The sequence below is a fragment of the Protopterus annectens genome, chromosome 1.part1 (assembly GCF_019279795.1).
Source record: "Protopterus annectens isolate FY-2018-M chromosome 1.part1, PAN1.0, whole genome shotgun sequence".
In the NCBI taxonomy this organism is placed as follows: domain Eukaryota; kingdom Metazoa; phylum Chordata; order Ceratodontiformes; family Protopteridae; genus Protopterus; species Protopterus annectens.
In genome coordinates, this window is record NC_056726.1 from 1,836,656,098 (window position 1) to 1,836,680,346 (window position 24,249).

The window sequence follows — 24,249 nt, forward strand, 5'->3', positions numbered from 1 at the left end:
GTATTTACACAGATGTTTCATCATCTCAGATGTACATATTGTCACAAGTGTAGTTGGACCAAGTGGTAGCAACAAAACTGTATCGTAGTTAACAGAGTCACATAGGGAAAGGAACAGCATGCAATCATACATGCAACCACATATTAAAAGCTCAGTAGACCTAGATTAGACGATATACTACAGATATTCAGCACAGATTTTGTAACAAATAGTAAAGAACAACTTGATAACTACAAATTGTGTATGACATTTGGGTTAATTTTATATTGTACAAAGAGTCAGATTCAATAAAGCCTACACTAAGTGTACAGAATATGTATTCAGTAAAATTCTTAACACATTTTGTGTGCTTTTTAGTCTCTCAGAAAGATTGCACTAAGTGCATATGTAGTCTAAACTTTGTGGTAACCTTTATGAATCCCTGACCGTATTTAAAGCTGTAAGATAATTAGTAGGAAAAGTAAAATTAGGAGTAAGAAGGTGTGAGTTATGTCTGTGTTGTCTGTCCACTCAGAACACTGTACACTTTGTGTAGACTTAGTGTGGGTGTTACTGAGTCCTGGCCAAAGTGTTAATCAGTACTAGATAAGAAAATAAAGCTTATCCTCAACTGAAATTAGACATAATAAATAACTTCTTTCTGTTGCTTGGGAGTGTATGGACATACAGCGCATTTCCAGTCCTGTTTGCTTTTAATTATGATTGACAAGTTATCCATCATGAGACACACAGATGTCCCTCTCACCAGGCTAGATAAAGAGAAGGTCATGGCCAGCTGTCTGTCAGGTGCCAGGATCTGCCGTATCACACATGCACTCAAATCTCTCAACTACAGGTACTGTTATGACTCTGTCACAGTCCATATTTGTATGAATAACTTGAGATGTACCTCTCTGGACTATATGAAGAGAGGCATCACTGAGCTCTCAGACTGTGTCTCAGTCTGGTATGTCCCTAGCCTTAAGCAGTATTTTACCTTCACCTAGGATGATGCCTCAATACAAACAGAAAATGATTGACTTCAATAATTGACTTAGTTTCTCATGTCATTCCAAGGGGATATAATATCTATCAGCCTGATATGACATGTTCGACAGACCTCAATGCTTTGCCAGAGATGGTCTTCATCTGTCACGCCTGAGGTTTCGGCTACTGGCTAAGGCTCTTGCCACCCCCATAGTGTCTTTTTTTAGGCAGTGTCTCAAGGACAAAATTCCCAATGTAAGAACTCCATCTAAGAACACCCTCAAGGTTTTGCTGCTAAATGCTAGGAGTCTTAGCATGAAACTACATTCAGTAGAAGCAGTCCTCACCTTGGAAGACATAGACATTTATGTAGTCAGGGAGGCCTGGTTCAAGGCTGTGGAGAGCACCCCAGCCATATCAGACTACTCCTCCTTACACATGTTCAGATCACAAACTGATGGCGTGAACACTAAAGGAGGTGTATCAATATTCATTAAAGATAAATACACCTCCAGATTGGTTAGACAGCATGATTCCCTGAAGATACTTCAGGTGCAATGAACTGTTTGTAGGACACCTATTCAAGTCATTGCCAGCTACAGACCCCCTCCATGAATCAGGACACCCATTCTGCCTATTTGGATATACTCGAGTCTATCAAGACACATCCGAACCCCATGGTTTTGGGTGACTTTAACTACCTATCCATTGAGTGGGGAAATTACTCCTGTGCAAACTCACTTGCCCAAAGGTTCCTCGACTTCATTAATTCCAATGCCCTGGACTAGCTACTTGACACCCTCACAAGGGTTGACAACGTCCTGGATCTGGTGCTTACCAATATGGGGACCACTGTTGCACCCCCATTATGAGGTCTTCCTTGGTGAAATCTGACCGTAAATCAGTCTCATTCGAAGTTACTATCACACCTGACCCCCCAGCACTAACTACAGGATGGTATAAAAAGCTTCATTGCACCTCCCCCCTCAGATGGACTGGCAACTATGCCGAGTTCTACACAAATGCTTTATACAAACACCTGAACAACTGCATTGACTCAGCCATACGTGATAGGACCAAAACACGCTCCTCAAGGAAAAGCAAACCTGTCTAGTGGACAACTGCCATTAACAGGCTTTACAATAAGAGAAGGAAATTGTTGTCTAAGAGTAAGAGGGAGTGAGTCCTAAACTGGAAACACTCCCTCCTCAGCTTAAACAAGCAAATAAGACTTCTTGTGAAGCCCTCAAAAGCTAACTAAGAATCTAAATTAGTTTCCTGAACTAAGGACAACCATAATGCATTCTTTAGTTACATCTGTAACCTAAAAGGAAAGGCCCAGATTTGTGCAAAACTGGTAGTTAATGATGCTACATATACCCAGCTTGTGGACAGGTTCTGTAAAACGTTACTCCCCTGTCCCTGCCACACTTACCCCAAGACATCCTTACTACCTGTCCTCTATCTTGTATCTCTAAAGAGCAGGTCATGGACACCCTCTCTAAGGTCAAAAACACAACATCCATGGGACCTGACAACATCCCAGGCTGCATCCTACATGGGCTCAAACAAGAATTAGCAATGCCATTGGGTACTCTTTTCAATCATAGTCTAAGCAATGTCTTCAGCCCAGCTGAATGGGAAAAGGCAACAATTTTCCACTTGCACAAAGGTGGTCTTTCCACTGACCCTGGGAATTCTAAATCTATTAGTCTGACTAGCCTTATCTGCAAGGCCATGGAGAGAATCATCATGCACCTTATCAAAAAAGATATTGGTAAGCTCCAAATACATGACCCTACTCAATTTGGATTTGTCAAAGGGAGATCATGCCTGTTAAAACTGGTGGACTTCTTGAGACAGTCACCAAAGCCCTTGATGACTGGAAATCTGTGCATACAGCCTACCTAGATTTAGCCAAGGCTTTTGACACTATCCCCCACACAGGCATAATTGACAAACTCACCCAGTTAGGTATTAACCCATATATCATTAGACGGGTTACTAACTGGTTCACTGGTAGAACCCATATAGTCAAAATAGGGAAATCCACCTCCAACAGCAGACCTGTAACCAGTGTTGTTCCACAACGATCAGTCCTAGGACCTCTACTGTTTGGAATCCTATTTCAGAACTGTAAGCTAAAACTAAAGGTCTGTGGCTGACAGAATTTACTGATGAATGCAAACTGGGAGCGGTCATAAAATCTCCAAATTATGTCAACATCCTAGAAGAGGGTTTTACACAAACAAATGACTGGTGCCAAAGTCATGGCCTTAAACTCAATGCAAAAAAAATGTATTATCCTTTTCTGTGACAAAAACATCAATAATAGCACCCTAAGTACGCACTCGGTGGTGAGAGACCCAGGCACACAGCTTAACAGTAATCTTACCTTTGATCACTATGTCTCCACAGTTGTAAGAAGGGCATTCTATATTGGTCATCTCATAAGTAAGGGCATTGCCTCCAAAAAAAAAAGAAGTTATAACCTCCCTGTACTCTTCCCTCATCAGGCCAATAACTGAGTACAACCCCCCTTTTGGCATGTACCTTTCCACAGTTGCAGGAATTGGAGAGACCACAAAGGTTTCTCACAAGTAAAATTCAAGGTCTTCAGCATCTGTCCTATGAGGTTTGTCTGAAATCACTGTCACTTTATTCTGTTTATACAGACTACTCAGTGGCAATCGATCTTTGTCTTGCATATAACGCAATCTTTGATCCTGCTTTATTGGAAATACTGCATATCCGTAAGTCAAATGGTACATGGGTTTCTCACTCTAATGGCGTTAACCTAGAATGTGACAGTAATAGAACCTGCTGGAGGGACAGATTTGTCTCCCAGAGATTACCACACCTTTGGAACAGACTCACGCTTCATGTGAAGCGATGCAATTCATTGGCCCTCTTCAAACGCAATCTGGACGATTGAATGGCTAACCATAAATTCACCCAAGGGGTTCCACATATGTCCCTCTTGAACAGAGGTGATAGGTGCTGATCATGGAAATAAGGGTAAAACTTGGCTAGGCTTGTAAGGGCCCTAAGTTCATTAGCCTAGTAATCTCCTATGATCCCAGTTTCATAATGTATGATATAAATCAGCCATTGAACTTTTGACACACACAGTAAGCAATCAGATGAAAAGAACATATTCATTGCTATTAATTTATCAGGAGTCCAATGCGCTTTATGCAATAAAATAAATTGTTGGTGAATAAATGCAGATATGCCATACCCTTCCAAATAAGGAGGCAATGTAGTTTGATATTGATCTGATTAAGATATGAAGACCAGTAGTTTGAGATGTATCTTTGAATAGAATTCCAAGTCTGAAATTAAATTATACAGAAAAGATAAAAAATGATTCTTGTTGGCATATCTGTGGACTGGTTGTTGCTGGCATCTCTTATGAAGGGTGTCTGACTATCTTCTTTACCTTTCTGTCTTTGCCTTGCAACCTGATATATTTCCTTGCTTGCTTTCCATAAGCTGGCAGAGAACCTCTGATGCCTTGTTCTGTGCATTTGCAACGACTCTTTTAGCCTCTTTGTTAGCTAGCCAGAATTCCTTCCTAGCCTGGTGAGTCTTTTCTATCTCCCACTTTTTCAAGAACTCTTTTCTTTTGATGACTTCCTAGACGTCTGCATTCCAAGACCAGTTTTTCTTATATACCATACTTAGCTCAGTCACATATCTGTTTTGTAGTCCTCACAAATGCTGTTTTGAGAAGCTATCATTCTTCTTCATCTGCATTTCCTTTTCTTCTTGAGGTGTTAGAGCCCTGAATATTTCCTTTAACTGTTGTGCATTCTCTTTAGTCAACCTCCAGGTATTCAGCCTGGCGTCTATGGACCTTATAGCCTTCTCTGACCATTGCTTACAGCTGATTGTGGAAACCAGTGGTTTATGCTGTGGGCCGACTGTTTCTGGCCTGTCCTTCTTTATTCCTGTTGCCCCACCCATGGTGACACAGGCAGTCCTCATTTCTTGTTCTGTCTCTCCCAATATATATGCATTGAAGTCAGCCATTATTAACACCAATTCATGTTGTCCTGCTTTACCTTGTAGGTCCTGGTAGTTCTGTCTGAATGTGCTCTTTTCCTCACTATCTGCTGTGAGGCATAGGCTAAGATTATGAATACTGAGCTGTCATTAAGCTGGAATCTGATTGTCATGAGTCAGTTATTAATAATGATGATTTCCCTCACTGTCTTCTGAAGCCTCTCCCTCAACACAATTCCCAAACCATTTCAAGCTTGTCCTCATTCTGAGTAGTACAGTCTGGATACCAAACCAAGTAGCTTTGCTGCATTGGCCTTCCACCTTGTCTCCTGGATACGTAGGCTGTCCAGACTACTCTGTACCATCATGTCGTCTACTTCTAAGCTGCGTACTGTAAGTGAAACTACATTTGGTGTAGCAATTTTTAGTTCATGCTTAGCAGGTTGATTGGTTTTATGTCCAGCTTTCCTTCAGCAGAGCTATCCCAGGTAACCTAAGCTGAACAACTGGATGCTAGCCGGTCAGTAGCTTATTCACCCAGCATTTCTGGGCTTTATGGTGGACACATTCACCATTAGGGGCACATAAACCCCTTCCACTGTTAGCATGGGGCACTGCTGTAGGTCGGAGTAGGCCAGGTCCTCAACCCACTTATCACCAGCAAATACCCATGCCCACTTGGTGACATTAGACAAAAAACGGAATCATCTAGAGCCATATTTTATTCTGATGAGTGGCTAGCCCTGACATGGCATGAACTCTGCGATCCATGTTCTCTTATCATGGGGATAATGAGCATGACTGTAGATGCCCAAAGTGGTTGGTACATACAGCTCTTCCCCCCTACAGTGCACCATGTAGAATGTGTGCTGCTGGCCCCTGAAAAAATTCTTCAGTATATTAATTAAGGGATATGGAAAAAAGATAGGATTAAAAAAAAACAAAACAGAAATCTTGAAAAGGGAGATGGAATATCCTATGACAATTCCCATACTTCTGTATCAAAAGCCAGCATTTTGGCACTCTTTTCTGATCAGATTGTTTGTTTGTGTCTTTCGGCTTTTCCCGGTTAGGGGTTGCCACAGCGGAACTCCGGTCCGCTAATGAATGGTATTGGATTTTTACGTACCAGGTTACCAGCCCTGATGCACAACCTTCAACGAAGGCATGCCCCATTCACGTATGCCTCCACACAGAAGACGCTCTAGCTGAGAATCGAACGGGACAACGTCTTGCTATGAGGCGACAATGCTACCGCAGCACCACTGCTTATATTTTGTCTTGCAGATTTATTGCTGAGTATCTTGTTGGATTTACCACTTGATATTCAACCAATTTCAGTATTTCTAAGGGCATTAATGAAGTCCCTTGAGACAATGTCTCAGCACACCAGTATAGCAAAAGTGAAAACAAGATAATGATTAAAATAGAGAAAGTTGGTTAAGGGGGGTTATATCTGTCAACTATAGAATTTTGCAAAATGTTTGGAATTTTCCCCGATATTTTTGGTCTGGCATATTTTTGTGAAATTTGTGTTTCTTTCTGGCAAATCATTGTGGGTTAAAGTCACTAAATGATGAAAGACATTTGAGTTTCAGACTTCATATCTTTTAGAAAAATGCATGCTGTTGCAAAACCTGTAGTTCAAGCAACTTTTTAATTTTAAAAGAGCAAGATTTAAATTCTCTCACTTTGATTTTAAATCTTTGTCCCTTCACTATTTTTGGTTTTGCCCAGAATTTTTTGCGCTAAGATGCTAAGAGGTAAGAGAAATGTAAGTAGGTAACACAGACTGTTTCTGGCAGTATCGGTGTAACAATTACTTCTCCCCACAAATGTCTACCATTCAGCATAGTATGCCACGGTGGGGATAGGAGGCAGCAGTTTACTGTTATATTGTCTGGTAGTTCAAAGACAGGCAGCACAATAGAAGAATTAGAGAGTAGGTGGGAAGGATACAATAAAACTAAACTGTTTCCTATTAGTCTAGAGCCAAACATCACTTTTTCTGTCATGAAATTTTATTTTATTGTCCAGTTGCTGACATATTTGTTTATTACTACCAACATCAACTAGACAACTATGCTTTAGTCTAATTTAATCATTAATTACTTTACAGTGTGTTGAAGCTACAATATCAGACCTACCCCCAAAATCACAGTATTATATTCTCCCCATGTTTCAATTACTTACCTAATCTATCAAATATATAATCCAATAACGTGATTAAATGAAAGGATTACATACAGCAGTGTTTAAATATCTTCCTGTGGAGAATACAGAAAGTTTGTGCAAACACATTGCTGCACACTTGTCAGATCTATTTATAAAGTTTAGATACTTGTAACACTGAACTTACTGATCTAGATCTCTTTGCTTTAATAGGCTCAACATCCAAAGTCCTAGTAACACTCTTAGGAAAAGGGGGGGGGGTGAGACTTTAGAAGTTTTCAGTTCATAGCATTTTTAACATTCATCTTTGCCAAAAACTAAGTAGTTCTGCCACTCCAATGGCATATAGCGATAAGGACCCAATTGCTATACAGCTGACCATGGTTCAATTATCGGCTTGGGTGACCTATGGAGTGACAGCAAGGGATGGGCATGCCAGTCCTGGGTAAGAGAGCACTTGTCAATGATGCTCCTTAAGGGGAGTAATGATCCATATAGGGAAATTGCCCTCAGGCATAGTTGATGAGTGAATGGGACAGCATAAGGGAAGTGGGTATTGTATATTAAAAAAAAAACAAAATGATGGAAGTAAAGATGACCTAGCTCCTAGGATGCTGTTAGAATCCACGACTGTCCTCAGCAATTATGGATTAAGTGTGGGAGGTAGGAGACTAGCTGATAGACACAGCATCATGTGTCACTGGTAGCCAGGCTGGTATGAATGATGTGCACGTGGGGAGGGATTAAAAAAAAGTTAAGCAGTTCCAATCAATGCAGACTTGAGCTATAACCATTTATATATCCATAGCTATCAATCTATTGGGTCTATATTATGTGATCAAAAAATGTGTTCATCGAACATGTTTTCATCGACACATAAACAGTGAACACACTAATCTGTGAATGGCCACTTCAGCAAATTTTTTCCCAGGGGTAAAAACACTTGGCCGTCGTCTGCAATTTACCCTTTTTTCCACTGTGGTGTGATCTCAGAGTTGGTATATTTAGTTAGGGGGAGTTGGGGGGTTGAAGCCCCCACTTTGTAGGGTTTGAAAGTTTGTTTTGTTTTTCTTTGGCCAAGCAATTTTTTTCCCCTGGGAAAAAATTCGCTGAAGTGGCCGTTCAGTGATTAGTATTTTTGCTGTTTATGTATCGATGAAAATGTGTTTGATGAACACGTTTTTCAGTCACATAATATAGACCCAATCTATCTGTCTATCTATGTATCTGTCTATCTATCTATCTATCTATCTATCTATCTATCTATCTATCTATGTATCTATCTATCTATTTTCCCTTGATCTTGTTGACCATCAAGTCCCTGCTTTATTCCGTTTTAGCTGTTTTAACTTTACACATCACCCCTGTGGGAGTGACTTCTTCCTTCCAGAGATGAATATCTTTTTGGTAACATTATCTTATCATCCAGGTGTAGTGGAAAATGTTGAGTGCTACTGAGGCATTATTCATGGGATGCATAGGTTGTTTTATTTATATCCTGACTCATCTCCCTTATAATTGGCATTATCAGCTTCCCTATATTCCCTCTTCAGTGAATCTGTCAATTTCTGCATACATATTTAGCCAAGAGTGACTAGCCTAATGCCAAGCTTTTGGACCTGGTCCATAGTGTTGTATGATGCATACCTTCTTTCAAAACTGGTTGTCAGCACTGCAGTGGACTGCAACATCTCCTGTCCACCATGATGACTGACCATGCTTCCACAGCTAGTTCTACAAGTGCATGGGCCACTATTCAAACTAAAGTCATCCAAGTAATATGGGTTGATAAATCTATGCCATAGACTTGACATTATGCAGACTGACGTGCTCTCAGCTTTCTCTCCCCAGTTGCAGACCTGTTTGATGCAGCTGAATGCGGCATTTTGCACTTAAGTTTCCCATTCACTTCATCCACTAAATGGACAAGCTTGTACTTCAACAGGAAAGTCACAACCTCATACAAACTCTTTTTCCTCACACAGTCAGTTAATTTTCAGTTCAGGAGAGTATTTCAATGCAGCATGACAGGCTTTGCTTGGATCCAGTATATATATTTATGTGTCAAAATGAGGGTGTATTATCATTATTAAAAGTATTTATTTATTTATTTGTATTTGCTATCCTTGGTAGAGTGATGATCCTATTGTGCCATTTTAAGACTGAGCTCAGGAGTTCAAACCTAATGAAAAGCATAAGACTTTATTACGATTACAAATTCACTAAAGAAAAAGATAGAGAAAGACTTTACAATTAGAGGAAGTTAGTGTTACCAAAGTTTACAAAAAAATGCAAAAAATACATGACTCTGTTTGAGCTGTTATGTCTTTTACACCATTCCACTACCATCCAATGGCCAGTCACTGAACATCTGGTATCAAAAAGAGTAGGGGGACTGTATTAAATAAATTAAAAACACAAATAAACTAGTGTCCACACTTCTAGAGTAAATAATTATATACACAATATAAAGCAGCACTAAAATCTGCAAAAGGCACTGTTATGATTCTTCCTTTATACACAAATCACTTCTGCAGCCATTTTGCTACAACTAACATTTCAGTTTTCTGAAGCCCCATGATTTATTATAGAATAATTTTTCATTTCTTGGAGGACAAAAAAATCCACACGTACTAAAAATCAGTGTATCATATATATCATAATCTATGTTTCTAAGACTTTCATTATTTCCATACATTAACATCTTCAATGTTACAGGGAGCAAGTGTCATATATCACAAGTTAATCACATGTTCCCTAAAGAACTCAGGTCTTCCACAACTAATTAAGGCAAGTTCTATGCTTTCTTCACCCAGACAAATATTAACCAGTCTTTCCTTGATAGCCTTATACTTCATCGGACCTATTGCTGGTAACTTACCTAACATTAATATCTAAAGAAGTCATATACTTCAGTATTTGTCACATCTTTTTTGCATCACACATCTACAATTATCATATAACTTTTCCCATGGCCTTCACTAATTCATACCATAGCTTTCATATAATTCTGCCACCCAAAATATTTATTTTCCAGTTTCTGAATTTATTGCCAGATTCCTTCATTATATCATTATGTAATTAATTGTCTTCTACCTTGCTGAAACCAATCCTACCAATCTCTATACTTACCCCACAAAATATGCCCAATCATATCATTATCTTTATTTCTCAGTTTTTATATATAAATAAAATATATGTAAATATAAGAAAGAAATGTATACAATAGGATTAATCAATTCCATCTTCTATCTTTCTTTTTATAGTATATAATACTTTTTTTTATCAGATTAAATTTACTTCTCCATTAGAATTAAAAATAAGATTACTTTAGGTAAAGGAAATGCATTTCCTGAATAGGTTTATTTCCAGGGGTACAGAGTACAGCTTCTTCTTCTTCTTCTTTCAGCTTTTCCCAGTTAGGGGTCACCACAGCGGATCACCTGTCCGCTCATGACTGGCAGTGGAGTTTTACAGTGTCGAGTTGCCAGCCCGGCGCCCAACCTTCCACAGAAGGCACACACACACACACACACACACACACACACACACACACACACACACACACACACACACACACACACACACACCTAGGGCCAATTTAGAGTGTCCAATCCACCTGCAGCATGTCTTTGGGATGTGGGAGGAAACCGGAGCACCCAGAGGAAATGCACGTGACCACAGGGAGGACATGCAGACTCCGCACAGAAGGTACCCCAGCCGAGGATCGAACCTCTTGCTGTGAGGCGACAATGCTAACCACTGCATCTCCATGGCTGCCCGGGGTACAGAGTACAGCAATGTCTTAAAAACAGACTCTTTCGCAATAAATTATTTTTTTGTCTTAATAATATTCTCCTATTGCTCCTGATACTCCACATCATTTGAAAAGGTAATCCTAAAGACTGTAATATTATCTTACACAAAGGAAATATTCACAAAGCCCACTAATTGACCATATCCTTTACTTTTTTTGTAATTTGAAAAACAAACCAACTGCATTAATTGACATTCTAATTGGATTCTAAGCAATATTTTGACCTGCCTATGATACTCAGGTAATCAGCAACATATAGGGACAATATCCAGTGTTGCTGCAAAGTACTTCTGATAACAGTCTTCAATAATAGCTGTGATAGCTATTGCACTAAGACATCACCCCTGCTTTAATCCTCTATGAATTTGTTTTTTTTCCAAATGATCCATCAACTAACTAATGCATGAATCACATACTTAGCATAACTATCTTGTAGTATTTTTTAATTTTATCATTAACACCATAACTTGGTGGTGGTGCTGCGGTAGCGTTGCGCCTCACATTAAGACGTTGTCCTGTTTGATTCTCAGCTAAAGCATCTTCTGTGTGGAGACATGCGTGAATGGGCATACCTTCATTGAAGGTTGTGTGTCAGGGCTGGCAACTTGGCACGTAAAAATCTACTGCCAATCATTAGTAGACCGGAGTTCCGCTGTGGCGACCCCTAACCGGGAAAAGCCGAAAGACACAACAACTAACACCATAACTCTCTACATTCCATAACACATAATTTGCAAACATGTACCAAAGGCATTTTAATATCACAGATTAAAAATATTGTATCCTTATTATTTTTTGTATGCTATCAATAACAACATACCTTTTATAGGTTTCCCTCTAACATCAAAAACACCCACATTGAATGTTTTGATCAAAATGTTACTCAATCTACTCTGTAGAACATTGCAAAAAAATGGAATCTTATTATTGAAAGTTAGTGATCTCCATTTTGAAAAGTAATATCTCTTCCCCTTTATATATATAAACCAAATAACACCATCACAAACCATATACACCAAAAAACACCCCCATTTAACCATTCATTTAATATATCCACAAAACCTTTTTTTCATCAGATTTATGTATTTATAAAAAAATATAAGGAATATCATCAGGATCAGAAGACAATTTTTTTGGAATCCTTGATAAAACTGTATGCACTCCTCTAATGTAATATCGTTGACCAATACTACCTATTCTTCATCTGATAATCTTCTAACTTCCCATACATTCTTATTGATATAAAATTCTACTTACATAATATCTGTAGAGTCTTCTATTGCTCTCATTAACAATAACAATAGTTTTGTCTTTATTTTGTCACTAATTTGTTATAAAATGGTGAAATTTCCTTCATTAATTGTTGACTAATATACCTCTGTCTTCATAAAAAAATTCTCTATCCTTTCATTATTAAGTAAAGACAAAATTCTTTCAGCTTCTAGACAATTACCACAATATTGTTTATCTAATGACATTTCATAGTTTTCCCCTACCATCTTATATTTGTTTTTCCCATGAATATTTTTTCTACTTCACAACAGAATTTGTATATCTTTCTTTGTACATAGTCTACCATTGTATTCAGTTCTTAATAGAAAGGAACTATAGTAAAAATGCAGATTCCATCATGTATCTTTTTCTAATTTTCAATCCTCTGTAGTCAAGATCCAGCTATGCCATTTTAATTCCCTTTACTTCTCTAATATACATTTTATCAACTACTATAAAAGGAGGGCAGCATAATCGGTAAACTATAATTCACTTTTTGCAGTTGACTAACTGAACACAAACTGAGTATGCAAAGTAATTCATTTCAGATGTTAAGCTACTTTAGAATGTCCATCATTCACCCTATTGGATAAGGAATGTTCTCCAACAAGGTGTTAATGCCTGCCACTTCACAGCAGCATATGCCATAAAGCATGGAGTAAAAAAAGCAGAAACCGTTTTTTATAATTACTAAATGCAGCCTTGCTGTTTGGCAAGCATAAAATAACAGTACTAATGACAAGGTAAAAAGAAAAGGCCAATACTTCAAGTACAATAATATGCTTCAGGGTGGGTGCCATTGGAGAAATGATCCTTTCCTGAAGTACAAAAACTTTCTACCTATAATGTTGAACCTCATAACACCCCTGGGTGGGCATTATTTCTCCAATAACTTCCACCCTAGACAGCATTATTGCTGGCTGATATATATGTGCTTCTGGCACTTGGACATAAATTAAGATTTCTACACTTAAGCACTTCTCTAAAAACTTTAACATCCATTTGCTCATTTCTCTTAATCTTCCTCAAATGACGTTTTAAACCCCCTACTAAGGTAACTTGTATTTTCACTTTTAGAAAGCCTACCTACAATAATCAAAAGACTTTTCTTGTGTTTTGTACTTGTGGGGACATATATAAATATGCTACATATAATGTCTATCTGCACCATAAACTCGCATATTATAGTCCTTCGTGGTATGCTTATAACTATATCTAAGAGGAGTAAAGCTGATTTATATAGAACAGCAATAATACAAATTAAATTCCTTCTAAAACTCCATAATACTTTATACCCCCCCAAATTAGCCCACCTGTTTTTTTTTGTACTGTAACTAACTTTCAAATAAACAAATAGAATTAGTAGTTACATTCCTACAAATTTCCAAATCAATAGTCCACCATTTTATGTACAATACTATTAACATTTAAACAGCATAAAAATGCACTTTTTTCTCGGTCTTAACTTTGTTTTCCAAACTATTTTAGCAATTGTATTTGATTTTCCATAATTCTCCAAAACTTACATTTGTGACTAGACCATCACTTAAAAATATACCTTTTACTCTCCTCATCTTTAAACTCTATATTGCTTTTTATAACTTCCTCAACTTTTTCACTTTTGTCTGCACAATCATTTTGCATATTCTTGGTATATTCTTCAGTATGAAAAGTATCCACTATACCAAATTCTTGTTGTTCGATTTCCTTAATTTGTAGGCAATCAAAGCAAAAATGTCCTGAACACTTACATTTTCTGCCAAATCCTTCACATTTTTAAACAGTATGTCCCAGATGTCCAAATGGGAACATTTTATTTTATGATTTGTTTATTAAATATATATATTAGACCCAGAAAGAAACACATTTTGGGCTTACATCTATACATAAAATATGCCCTATTTCTACTTGTATGCCAAACAGTAGGAATGTAACTTTCCTTTTCACCATCACTGTTTAGTGTAATAATACCTCCCGCCTGCTATGCCAGATATTAAGGTTATTTAAAGTTGTTGTTAACCACATGTACATACTTACAGTGTCAAGCAAAAAAAAAACACTTCTAATATCTCCACTTTCAGTGTCAACAGTTACAAATTGTAACATCAGACAGTGTCTTGATATTATATTCACATCATCAGTATTATATCATGTCCATGGAGGACACAGCCATTTATTCTCAGTCATGTGTGAATATTTCAATTTTCCCTCTTTACAATTTGTGCATAACAGCATAAGGCATAGCAGGATTATTAAAAACGGAAACTCCTTTCTCCGTATGTCAAGCAGAGTGTGTACTCTTATGTTGAACTTTATCCTCCACTAACATCACCTCCTTAGCAACATCCACATCATCCTAGAAATTATACTTCTCCATAATCTGGCTCCATGATACAGTTTCCTTTTTGGAAGTTTTGTCAAATGCTATTGAGTTTTTTAATTTTTCCTCAAGTAAGCCTCCATCTGTTTCAGATATAACTTTAATATTATCATTGCTGTACATTCTTTCTTTTTAATTTGCATCATTTGCATCTATGAATGACATACATTGTTGCTCAGTACCACCACTATCCTACAACCTATGACAGTAACACTGGAAGGGAAAAGAGTGGGGGTCACTTTATTTACATATACATTATTTATGCATATATTATTGTACATTTAGATATTTTTGCAAACCCATATCCATCCTAATATAGTCACTACACTATTTAGATATTTTTTACAATTTCTTCACACATACAACACCATTTTTATACATACTTTTTTCATTCTCATTTCCTTAACTTACATGTACCCCCCCATGCTTTTCCACAACTATTTGCTTATTTCTGCAAATACATATTTGTACTTTCTGTTTTTGCTGTGCATTAGTCCTTCATAACTTATTTTCCACAATATAGAAATTGCAGCAAATAATATTTTATCCCATTAATCAAGTTCCTCCTTCACTGCTTTTTCATATTTAGATATAAAATTATTTCCATATTCATTTCCTTTAACCTTCCCATCTATATAAATTTCTCAAAATGGCTTATTCATTTTATATTAAAAAATAATGTTTTTCAGTTTACTCTACCTTGCAATAATAGCACAGTTTTTCTTTCATTGCTTTATATTCCATACTTCCCTTAACACGTAACTTTTTTAAACAAAATTCTTCACAAAAAGTCCCCAGCTTCAAAGAAATCTTCAAAACCTTTTCCTTCTTTGCTTTATTGCATTTTAACCTCACCTGATAAATCACTCCATGGATATGCAAGAAAAAAATCTTTCATATTTTTTTTCATATCACTATTCCTTTTCTCACTACATTCATCAATTTTTATTTTCCGTAATTTTAACTTATTTAAATATCACTTTCTTTCCATACACTCTTTTTCATTCCCATTTTTCCTTTTTACCTGCTTCTGTATATCTTCATACCTCTCATATAACAATTTCCCATCCATTTTATTCTCCCAGTTTTTATATTATTAATAACCCAAAACAGGAGCATTGATGCAACACCTGGTCCAAGACCACCAATCATTAGAGAGTTGGCATTCTGCCTTACAGTAGCCATCTTGGGATTAGTGCTTCTGTTTCTCTTCTGGTGAGAGAAGGAGTATAAGGACATTATTTCCTGGAGAATGCTAATCACCAGAAGGCCTGATTGCTGCTTCATAGGTGGTACTGTTTTGTACCTGGTGAGAGAAGCAGCAGAGGACATTGATTCCTGACTGTCTCTGACTGGGTAGTGAGTGTCTGTGTGGGACCATTTGAATGGTCTGGTTGGTATTAAAGGCATCTACCAGGAAAAGGCTACAGCAAGCCTACAGACCCCTGTATCATCTGGGACAAGATTGTTGATCACCAAAGAGCCTGAGGACTACTACTCATCTTGGGATTAGTGCTACTGTTTTGCTTCTGATGAGAGAAGAATCAAAGTGCCATAGATATGAACTTTCCCACTTTCTCCATTAACAGCTTGGTGGATATGGGCATCCTGAGCAATGTAGAAATTGCTTCATGTTTACTGATAAATTCTCAAGCAAACTGATAAGGTATGTAAGAGATGTATTTATACAATGTCACTAGAGGCAAAGCTCTCACATAAAACACTCCTAATGTCAGTCAGGTGGTCTGTTGTACACTAGCTGCACCCATCAAACATGGAGATAAAAACAATAAAATGATTCTAATTACACACATAACAAAATAATATCTCAAAATCAGAATAAGAGTAGAAATTTTACTTGTTGCATGCTTCCTATAATCAGAATTCAGAGATAGTTAAGCAGATTATAAGAAAGGATTGGTCTATTTTTAACTACAACTTCAGAACTTGAAAATAAAATAGGAACAAAACCTAATTTTGGCTATAAAAAAGTGATAACCTTAAACAAAAGTTATGTTATAAAGAGCAACCAAAGCACAACATGTACTCTAATATAAATAAAAAGGGTACCTTTAGTTGAAATAAAAGTGTGCACTGTTCAGATATTTTAGTGGGTAGGACATTTATGCATCTAATTACAAATAAACTATTTTTTTAGGAATGTGCATGGAAACTGTGATACAAAAAAATCTTGTTTATTTAGCTATATATCAGCAATATAAAGTCTACTATGTGGGAAAAATGAATTGAAGATTAAAGGAACACATTAGTAGTCACCTATCGGAAATAAGGCGAAAGACTGACATAAATGCTTTATATAAGCATATATAACATGCTGGTTTGTTTGTGTCTTTCGGCTTTTCCGGGTTAGGGGTCGCCACAGTGGAACTCCGGTCCGCTAATGAATGGTAGTGGATTTTTACATACCGGGTTACCAGCCCTGACGCACAACCTTCAATGAAGGCACGCCCCCATTCACATATACCTTACATTATTTTAAATTTATGGTTTTAACTAAGATTTATGTTTTCCTTCATGGGGTGACTTGATACAACAGACAGAGTTAGAAGAATACAAATGGATATTAAGGCTAAGAGCACATGTTCCACCAGGTTTGAATGAATATGTCTCTTTAAAACCTTTATTACTATGTCTACAACAAATGGTTTAGTAATCATGTGACTTAATAGCACTATATACCTGAGCTACAGTGATTACCTTGGTCTTATACCTGAGGAAGCTATTTTTAGTGAAACTGTGAAGTTAAGTTTTAAATAAAGGGAGTATTTTATTGTGCATGCTGGTTCTTGTGGGTTTATTGTTTTTATCTTCTTGGTTTGGATTATTTCCACTGGATTTATCAGAGGCTTCACTTTAGCTATTCATGATTTGCACCCATCAAACATAGCAGGAAGCAGGCACATAGACCCACATATGATGAAGCACTTAAATGTAACCTTTCTAAACCCGAAGAACTCCTAGATGAAGCACACATAACAAATGCCCTGAGCAGTTTCAAATTTACTCTTTCAAAACAACACCCATATCAACACATACATCCACATCTCATACAGCCTCTACTTGTAACTCCTAAAGCAAGGCACCACACAGCACAACATCCTGATAATCAGAGACTCCATCATGAGACCACCAGGCTGTGTAAGGATAAAGTCACAGTCAGTTGCTTCTAAGTGGCCAGGATCTGCCGTATTAAGTTCACACTCAAGTCAATGTACCAGATGTACCAGTAGACTTAGTCATAGTCCATGTAAGTATAAATGACCTGAGATGTACCTCCCCAGACTATATGAAGAGAGACATCATGGAGCACTTGGAATATGTTTCTTAGGTTGGTATGAGACTAGCATTGAGCACCATTCCACCTTCTCCAAGGATGATGCCACACTATAACAGAAGATGGCCAACTTTAATAATTGGCTTAGTTTTTGGTGTTATTTAAAGGGATAATGCAATATTTCTCAGCATGGAAGGAGATGGTCAACAGACCACACTACTTTTCCAGGCATGGTCTGAACTTCTCCCCTCTAGGCTTTCAAATATTAGCTAAATAATTTCTTCTCCACCATAGTGTCTTAATGCCAAACTGATGATAATTCCCACATAAGAAATTAAAACCAAGAAAATCTAAAGGTGTTACTGCCTAATGTCAGGAGTCTAAGCAAGAAACTCCACTCCCTACAAGCTCTCCTCACCCTAGAGACTGCTGACATCTGTGTAGTCACTGAGATATGGTTTAAAGCCCAAGAAAGCACCCCAGCATTTCAAGGGTATAATGTTTTCCACACATTTAGACCAAATAATAAACAGGCATGGACTAAAGGGCAAGGATTATTGATTTAAATAAAAATAAATGCACCTCAAGGCTGGTTAGACATGACAATGCACTTGAGCTTCTCCACATTCAAACCACCATAGTAAAAATCCCATACCACTTTCTTGTGAATTATAGGTCCCCCCCACATGACCCAGGAAACCAATAACACATATTTAATCTTACTGTAAACACTCACCATCCAACCCAATACCATATTCATGGGTGACTTTAATTGCTCCACTATTTACTGAGAATCATATATAACACCAATGGTGCAGACACAAAGAGTCCTGGATTTTGTAAGCATAAACCTCTTGGACCAGATTGTCAATATGCCAAACAAAGGCCCAAACATACTGGATGTGGTCCTTAATAATATGGCTGAGAACTGCACGCCCCTTAGTTGAATGTCTACTATGAGGTCAGACCAGACAACAGTCTCCTCTGAAGTAAAAATTAAACTTAGAACTACTCTAATGCTAATGTCCTTATATTAAGTGATAATCTAGCAAAATTTCAAGCTCCTCTAAACCATGAAATCACTGTAGCCTATGTGTAGCTGTTCACAGAAACCCTGTAAAAGCATGTTTATAGCTGCATAGTGGCAGCTGTACCCACCAGGAATAAGTACAGAACTAACTCAAAAAACAAGTCACACTAGTGAAAGGACAGCATCAATTGGCTATATAACAGAATAAAGAAAATCCTATCATAAATTAGTAGCTGTAGCATTCAACATGATAAAAATGGCGTCAACAAACTAAACATGCAATTCTGTGGATAAATAAAGTCTACCAAGGCCAAATTTGAAGAAAATTTGGCCTCCCAGGCCATGAAAACCCACAAGGCATAATTTGGCTATTCCTGCAGCCTACAATTGTGTACAGACATCATTGTTAATGGAGCCCCCTATACTGATCCAAAAGATATAGCAAACCAAATGGTAGAGAACTTTAGCTCTAACTTCGCACCTCTTTTCCTCCATCCTCCCCTCCGGAAATACCATCAAATATAGCTCCCCCTGCTATCACTAGGAAACAGGTTCTCAATGCCTCTCTGAGGTAAAGAACAGTACACGAATGGCTCCCAACAATATACCAGGCTACCTTCTAAATAGCATAAAACATTACCTATCACTCTATCTGGAATCACTATTTAACTGCTGCCTCCAAACAGGCTTCATACAGCATGAATGGAGAACAGCAACCATCATTGCTCTGCACTGAAGTGGGACATCTACAGACCCTTGAAACTATAGACCCATAAGTCTCATAAGTGTCATATGCAAAGCCAATGAAAGAATTTTCATGGAAATGATCAGTAATGATATAGAAAACCTCCAGACACAGGACCCAACCCAACTTAATTTTGTCAGGGGCAGGTCATACCTACTCAACCTGGTGCACTTCTTTGTGAATGTCACCAAAGCAATGGACCTTGGCAAGGTGGTTCAGACTGCCTACCTTAACCTGGTCAAAGCATTTGACAAAATACCTCACTCTGCCATGGTTGACAAACTCAAGCATCTAGGTATAAGCCCTTATATCATGTGATGTATAGCCAGCTGGTTCACAGACAAGACCCAGAAAGTTGCACTTGGAGAATCTACCTCTACAAAGAGTCCAGTCATTTGTAAAGTCTCTCTTGGGAGTGAAACTGTGAAAAAACATTTAGACACCATAACATTAAAGTCTAAAGGTGAGTTATTATTAGCAGGTGATTTTAATTGTATCTTGCCCCAAGCAATAAGCCCTTCAAGATGTCCCCTGTTGCCAAGCACATGAACAACTATATAAAAGACAGAAACCTAATTGATACTGATGGAATAAAAATATTATCCTCCCTGAAATATTCTCACTACTCTTACAGATTTGGCACATAGACCAACATAGACAAAGTCTTTGTAACCAGTTCTTTATTGGCCAAAATTGATAATGTAGTGCTGCCATCATGCTCTGTGTCTGATCATAATGCTATCACCTTCAATGTGACACTTTAAACTGACCCCTTAAACTTCTGCCAAAGTCTACCTGCTTATCTAGTAATAGGGAAAGGATTTAAAGAATGGTTTCTAGATGAAATAAAGCTTTACCTAGACGTCAATAATAATGGAGAGGTTTCAGATATTATCCTATGGGACACTTTAAAGATAGTCGTACATGATAAAGTCAAAAGTTGATATATAAATAAAAGGAAAGCATGGGATAAAAAACTGGTAGACATACAAAAGAAATTGATGAACTAAAACTACTTACAGCAAATGGCAAGTCTGCATTAGATGACGTAAACTGAACAAGGAATATGAGGATATCACGCAACATAAAATATTAATAAATCTGGAACAATCAGATTACAGTCCTACTCAATTAATGCAAAGAGTATGCACAGGATTGCAATTAGATCTAAATATTTAAATGAAAAAAGTCATATAAAAGAAATAATATATACTAGAAATAATCAGACTATTAAACTTACCGATCTAAAAATATCTTATTATGGTTTAAAAACTATTACAAGAATATTAATAATAATAACTCATCTTCAAGTGATAAAAGTATAGACAACTTTCTTGCTAATAATATTCAAAAGAAGCATCCAAACACAATGTTAATAACATAGATAAACCCTTTTAATTTAAAGAATTAAAGGAGCAAATAAAAAAAAAAATCTTAAGACAAAAAATGCACCATGTCAGATGGTCTGATTCCAGAATTTTACAAACTCTTACCTGATAACATCTTGAAAATCTTACTCAATGCAGTCAAAGAAGTTGCAACTACAGCAAATATCCCTCCCTCCTAGAAATAGTCTATCATCTCTCCCATCTTAAAACCAAATAAAGAGCCCAACGTTTGCACATTATACAGGTCAATTTCTTTGCTTAACATTGATTACAAGATATTCATGTCTATTTTAGCAGACAGCTTAAATAATATTCTTTCAGTATTAATTCATGAAGACCAAACTGGTTTTATCAAAAACAGAAAGGTACAAGACAATGTAATTAGATTACTGTCCTTAATAGACTTAGCAAACAAGAAAAGAAATGATCTTTATAATATGACAGCGTTAAAGGATATAAAGTGTCAGACAAATTATTCCCCAAGATGCAACTGTTTGCTGATGACATACTAATAACTTCGAATGATATTGGAAATTTAATAGATCACCTATTACATAATCAAGATTTCTTTGCAAACATCTCTCGTCTAAAATTCAATCACAACAAAACTCAGGCACTTCTAGTAAATAAAAATGTTACTATGAAACTTAGATAAAAAAGAGACATAAACTGGCAGGGCACGCATATTAAATATCTGGGTATCATTATTGAATCTAATTATAAAAAATCACTTACATCTAATTACCAACAACTTCAAAACTAAGTTATAAGTCTAACTGACAGTTGGAACAGACTCTTCTTCACATTTGAAGACAGATTAACTTTAATCAAAATGATACTGTTACCTAAAATTGTATTCATTGGCCAAGCTCTAATAATTCCCCTACCTGTCAAAACTAAACAGAAAATTAATAACTTATTACTTAACTTCCTTTGCTGTCCCAAAAAACAAGAATTTCTCTTCTCTGGCACACCACAAGTTGGGATGAAAGAGGTATAGGGTTTCCAAATATTGATTTTTATTTAAACTCTGCAATTATTAAGATAGTGTTGCTTTGGAATAATACTTCTTATACATCATATTGGAAATCAATACATAAAACCTTATTTCTTAATAGTAATAGGACATTGCTTGAACTATATACTCAAATATATACAAACATCTGTATATTGATTTAAAAAATATACATTCAAAGTGAAAGGTCAAAACTTGTTCTTATACCTTTTGCAAACCAAATATTGCTGTTTAAAAAGCTTATGTTTTCTAATGAATTAATTAAAAATGTATTAATAATTATGTTTCCTATTGCTTACACAAATGAATGACTGATGGCTTTTGATACTCAGAAAATGTTAGAATTTAAGAAGGGTGACCTATTATATTGGAATCAATTTCTCTCAGCTAATAAAATATGTTCTGCAAACTATTTGATCACCAGATATAGTTTGCAAAATTGCAATTGGCTGGACATCCAAACATGTAAGGATTTCATACATATTAGGCTCATACCATCATTAGAGGCATACAGTAAGAGTAACTTAAACATCTTGGATTTTATCTCAACAATTATTAATAGTTCACCCAAGAACATTTCATGCATATCTGTTATTTATAAAATTCTCAGAAATGATTTTAGCAAAACAGATGTTTTTTTTTTTGGAATTATTCTAATGAAGTTAATAAACAAGCATTCCCAGAAAAAGATAAAAAAAAAACTTTGTTTACAGTCGGTGAAGGAATCCACATCTTCCCTGCTCTGGCATGTATACACATGGAAATTTTTACATAGATGTTTCTTCACCCCACATAGACTAGCAATAATGTACAAGAAAGATGAAATTAGATGCTGGAGATATTGACCCCTGATCCTGACTGGATAGATATGGTTGTTAATTGCAAAATAATTTCCCCATTTTGGTTAGACTTTAAATATCTTTGTAAAGCTGTATGGAATGACAACTGCATAATTTCTGACTCCCTTATCCTTTTCAATGTTCCTGTTCCTGAAGTCATTCCTAAAAAACAAACATTTTTACTATGGTCTATCCACTCTATAGCAAGGAGATTTGTTACTAAAAATTGGAAATCCCAGTCTACACCTGTCTTTAAAGTTGAGTTTATTCATCTTGTAAAATACATTTGTAAGAGGAAGATTGCTACTATAAAAGCAAGGACTAACAACATAGCTCATCATTTAATTGCTTGGACAAAATTGTCTAATCTGTTAGAGAAATATTAAGTGTTCTCCTATGTATATTGATTTTTTTAATTGTTATGGACACTGTAGTTTTTTTTTCTTTCTCTTGTTACTATACTGTTAAGTTATTGTGTTATAAAATTAATAAAAACATATTGGAAAAAAATGCATTAAATACATGTAAATGCTGCATTTTTTCTTATCTTAACTTCAGTACACTACTAGTAGAAAATTTAAACCAGGTTGATATGAGGCATCTAATTTAAATTTTGTTAAGGGACAAATGGTCCATTTGTCTATATTAATGTTATATGATGAGCATTTTGATAATGAATTGTGCAAACTGATGAAAGTGTTAATTGAAAGGGATTGTCCATTCAAGCTTTTGGATGACACAGCAATATAAATTAAACAGGGAAATTAAATTAAATAGATTAAACCTATATTTATTTTATTTATTTATTTATTTTATTTATTTTACATTTGTTGACCGGGCTAGTCTAACTGGATATATGTCCATTTTCAGTAGAGGCCCGGGGAGAAAAGCTCCAGTGGAATATTACATTGTTTATACAGAATAGACCATATAAGATTAGAATTTAAAAAAACAAAGTTAGACAATATATGCAATGTACAACTATGATAGTAGCAAACAAGGAGAAAAAAGTCCTAATGTCTTTATACAAAGAAATAATAATAAATAAATAAAAAAAAAAAATATATATATATATATATATATATATATATATATATATATATATATATTTTTATGAGATAACATTTCACTACATAGATATTAAGAAAAGGAAAGTTATGAGGGTGTAGGGTAAGAAAAAGAGACAGAGTAAGAGGGAAAGTTAATCTGGGTTGGTACAGGGGCCCTAAATAACAGATTTAATATATCCCCAAATCCTTATTATTAAATAAGGATTTGGGGATATATTAAATCTGTTATTTAGAAGAATTTGAATATTGATT